We start from the raw sequence: 5,129 nt of genomic DNA on the forward strand, positions 1-5,129 counted from the left end.
CCTCTATGCCCCCCCCTTTCTGAAACACGTAGATTTTTACAAAGCTAATCATTCTGAAAAACGAGGTGTGCTCTGATTGGCCAGCTATCCAGTGCATTGTGATTGGCCGAATAACCTCAAGCTTGTGACGGAAATGTTACGCCCCTTACCATACTGTCAGGCTGTGTCCCAGTCAGAACACCAGCGTGACAAAAGAAAAACATTAAAACCCATTATAAATTAGACATTTGTTGCATCCAGTGGGACATAATTATGGTTTATAATGACATATACTGTCTTTTTAAACATAAAGCCATGTTTGCATTTGTGATTGGAGTAAAAACAAACAACGAGCTCTAGTCTACACTGCTCAAAACTCGCATTTGAATCATCAGTGGCTAATCCTTTACATATGTAAACGTACTTACAGACTGTGAGTCAGAACAGCTGGCATTGTAGTCTTCTGTCCCAGGATCAGGAAACATCTGAATATTTGGGTTTAACTGTTCTGGAACAGTGTTGTAAATACAACCTAACCACTGATTTCTAGTTGTGTCCTCTTCTGAAAGACCAAACAAAGTATTTTCGCTTACGCAAACAAAACACACCATCTTCACAAGATAGCGGCAGTGGTGGCACAACAATAAAGTTATGCCTTCTTTCTTTGCGTGAACATTTGGGCGGCATTATGCAAATCTTCCCACACAGTGATGTAGACGTGGGGGCGTGTTTAAATGAGGCATTTTAGGAGGGCGTGGATGAGTCTTAACTTTTATAAAGAATATCTCTCTGGGTTTGAGACTTTAGTCTTTGCAACTTTAGGGATCTTATCTATTCACGAACAGCTTGTAACACTCCAAAGAGAAAGGAATACGTACTGGGTAATATTAATTAACCACATGTGTAAAAAGATTTTTACATATAGTCCACAAGGCAAAATAAAAAATAAGTTGAATTTATAAAAACAACCCGATTTAAAAGTTTACATAAAATTCATTTTTAGAACTGAGTGTCATTACCTTGATGATCCACAACTGATTTATTTATTAATTTATTAATTTTTTGTGATGGTTGTTCTTGAGTCCCTTGTTTGTCCTGAACAGTTAAAGGGATAGTTCACAAAAAATGAAAATTCTGTCTTTAATTACCCTCATGTAGTTCCAAACACATAAAACTTTTGTTCACTTTCAGAACACAAAGATACAAGATATTTTTCATGGAATCCAAGAGCTTTCTGTCCCTGCATAGACAGCAAAGGAACTACCATATTCAAGGCCTAGAAATGTAGTAAGGATATCGTTAAAATAGTCCATGTGTCATCAGTGGGTCAACAATAACTTAATAAAGATATAATAATAATTCAAAAGGTCAAAGAAAACAAAAATAACCACTTTATTCAAAATTTCTGGCCACTGAACTCATAAGTAGCTGTGAGTAGTCATGAGATATGGCTATATATCAGCACGCTGTGATCACCTACAGCCGAATCACAGCTGTGCCAATGTGCAGCCATATCTCATGGCCACGAGTGTGCTTTAAACAACAGTTTGATGACACGAGTGTGTAAATACATACAACAAAAGAGTATCTTTAAAAACCCTCTTTTGTGCAGAACTACTTACTTCCGCCACAGATTCAAATCTCAGTTTAACAGTTGAGCCCAAACCTCTGTTACTAATTCAAAAACATCACTTCAGAACTAGTAATGAAGGAACGTTGAGTTGCTTCATTGAAAGCTTATTGTATAACTATATTAAAAGCAGCCGATTATGTGGAGTAGAGTATTATGAGAGAGATTGTCTGAGCGAGTGAATAATAATATTTAATAAACATCAACAACAGCCATCATAAAAGTTTCTAGACAATTCAGTCAAAAGTACAAAGGCAGCGCTCTGATATAATGTACAGCATTAACATTACATAAAATATAACATGATGAGATTTTGCCCTCAGCCAAAACTATTAGTTTTGGAACAAATAATAGATTAATGAGACCAAAAACTGCCCGTTAGATTTACCCAAAACAAATTATATCTCAGAACCACTATAGAGACATCAGTGCGAGTGGCAAATTCCAGAAGATCAGGCCGATCTCAGGCTGCTCTCGGTGGGTTCATGAGTACTGAATGGCAGCTGACGCCCTGGAGCTCACACCTCCAAAAATGTTGAAGCAAATTTTCAAATAGACGTTATCGTTATTAACAAACTGCATATTTAAAGTCTAAACAAGTACATTCTTCAAAAAAAAAAAAAAACCTTAAAACTACATTCCGTAATGCATAAGAGATTTAGGCTTTTTAAAATTGTAATATTTTTCTATTACGCTTAAGCTAGACTAAGTCCTGAAAGAATATGTGTCATGATAAAATATTGAAGCAACAGTTTTAATTGAGGTCTTATTGATTCTCGGCCAAACTCATTTACTCAGTACAATGATATTGACCAATACAGACTGGTCTGTTTGAGGTAATCATCAAGTAATCATCAATATAAAGATTAACAATAGAACAGTAGTCCTTTCCAAAAAAACAAAACAAACAAAAATTTTTTGTATGAATTTAATGACCAGCTAAGTGTTTGCTTCCATATCACTTGCAGGGATATTGGTGTAACTACAGGAAGTTGCTGCCAGAAGACTTTCCTTTGTTATTATCAAACTGGACACCTGAGTCACTGGATTTATTCATTATGGAAATGCTGCTCATAGCAGATGGTTGAGACTAGAAAAAAGACAGGTAAGAGTGTGAGACACAAAGAGACATTGGCAATATGAAATGTGTCAGAAGGCATAAAGCTTTCCTTTTTCTAACATTCATTTACAGCAATGTGTGGCACATTTTCTGCCATTTGTTTACTCACAGGCAGATGTTAAAAGAAACAAATAAACCATAAAAAATATCATATGACTCCTTTAATGATTTAACAGGCTGAGAAAAAAATCTAGGTGTTACCTCAAGCTGAGGAGTGAGCAGTGGTGCAGTTGGCGGCAGTTCATTCATATTCAACCCTGTGGTATCAGGCCCAGGGGGAGCGCTGTTCTTTGCTGGCATATAGTTCTGAGAACACACACACAGTATCATGTTATATACATGTATACTTTCGTGCTGTACAAATATATATACACAAACAAGCACATACACATAAATACCGACTTAATTTGTGTGGATATTTCAATGCAAGCAAAGATAGTAACAAAGAAGAAATCATATATAATAGATGTATGTTAATTAAAAAAATGAAAGAAAGACAAGTATTAGTACAATTGCAATTGTTATGAAAAACACTTAACCCTGTGTTGGCCCCTTCAGAACCATTTATGCATTTTTAATTCCTTTTTATCTTTTACACATTTGCTTGCTATCTTTGTATTACAAATAAGCACATAGAAATTTAAACATGCAGGATGAAAAGCAAAGACATTTGCAAAAGATTTTAGATGTACCACAGGTGCAGATGGGTTGTACTGGGTTGGAGGGGCGTTCCACTGGGGCGGCTGAGCTGGGGGAAGCCCAGGTCCAAAGTTAGGAGGATAGACAGGGTTTTGAGGCACAGACTCAGGATGGAAGCCCTTAAAAAGACAAAATGCACAATATTGATTTTTTACTGTTTAAATAAACTGTACTGCTTCATGTACTCACTGCTCTTCTTGCTTAAAAAATAGCATATCCTGAATTTTGGAATTAAGTTTTACATGTCTATACAGGTCCACCAGCTAAATCAAAACAGAATTTATATCTTCGGGACTGTGCCCACTGAACATATTTAATAATTCCACTGCTTGCTTTTACATTGTTTCTCTATGTAAACATGCATTAGATTGATGCCTTTGTCAGTTGCTCTTGCATCTAGCACCTTTTGCGGTCCCTGCATTATTTTCCCATTCAGAATCAGATCAGAAAGAGCTTTATTGCCAAGTATGCTTGCGCATACAAGGAATTTGTTTTAGTAACATAAGCTTCTAGTACACCGAGACAACAACAACACACAGACAAAAAAAAATATATATATAGCAAAATAAATCGAAAAATAAATAAATTGTATGAACAGCTGTTCTATAGATGATCTTGATTCTGCTATGCTAGAGCTAATCAAGCAATTTGGGAATTGTATTCAAAAGTTGCTGCCACCTTAAGATGAACTACTTGTGTTGGAGCATTTATTATTTATCACTTTGGATAAAAGGATCTGTGGTAAATCTCTGTGTATGTAAACTTACAGGGTTGTGAGGAACATAAGGTTGTCCGCTTGACTCTGGTGGATAGGGATAATGAATCTCTCCTTGATCTGGATGAGGTGGATAACCAGCGATGTAGCCCTTTAGTCAGAAACAACAAACCATTAAAATTAAAGGGTTAGTTCACCCAAAAAAAAAATATTTAAATTTACCTGTTTTTTACTCACCCTCAAAGCATCCTAGGTGTTTCTTATATTATATTCAATTATTTTAAGTTATATTCAAAATTTTCCTGGCCCCTCCAAACCCTTTCAATGGGGGTAAGCGGGCTTGACCGGTGTTTTGTTTTGTCGCGCGTTCGTCACTAATCACTTAACTCCAACATCCTCCGCCCTCCACACTAGTCACACAACGTAGACATTTTACGTCATGCGCCGGAATGGCTTCCGCATACGACAGTCAGTGGAAGTGAGAAAAAAAGAGTGTTTATTACGTTTGAAAATCTTGATATTTATCTTACAAAAAACACATGCATTTGCTACAGGACGCCTTTATTCACTCCCCACCCCCCAGAGCTGTGTGAGGGACATTTTATTATGGATACATGCACTTTATTTCACATCTTCTTAACTCTTGACAATCAACACCCGCTTACCCCCATTGAAAGGCTTGAAGGGGCCAGGACAATTTTTAACATAACTCTGATTGGACTCGTCTGAAAGAAGAAAGTCACATACACTTAGGATGCTTTGAGGGTGAGTAAAACACAGGCTAATTTTCATTTTTTGGTGAACTAACCCTTTAATTACAATGCACACCAGCTACAGCCCCTAGTCACGAAACGCACACAGACAGGTAGATCCATTTGCAGTGTTTTATTGGGGCAATCCAAAAATCATAAACTTAGCCAGGCAATGGTCAACATCCAGGTAATCAGTCCAAAACAAGAAACACAAACAAAGCAAGGACAACACGA

General features: G+C 36.7%; 1 long non-coding RNA gene across 1 annotated transcript; it reads right to left on the reverse strand.

Annotated features, from left to right (window-relative positions):
• Nucleotides 1-2,081: 2,081 nt before the first annotated feature.
• On the reverse strand, nucleotides 2,082-4,350 carry LOC122139246. The gene is made up of 4 exons (XR_006156132.1): nucleotides 4,196-4,350; nucleotides 3,422-3,547; nucleotides 2,931-3,035; nucleotides 2,082-2,699 (listed from the first exon to the last, which is right to left on the reverse strand). It is a non-coding gene; the product is annotated as an uncharacterized LOC122139246 (long non-coding RNA).
• Between the last annotated feature and the right edge of the window lie 779 nt (nucleotides 4,351-5,129).

Source organism: Cyprinus carpio, chromosome A4, assembly GCF_018340385.1.
Source record: "Cyprinus carpio isolate SPL01 chromosome A4, ASM1834038v1, whole genome shotgun sequence".
NCBI lineage: Eukaryota > Metazoa > Chordata > Actinopteri > Cypriniformes > Cyprinidae > Cyprinus > Cyprinus carpio.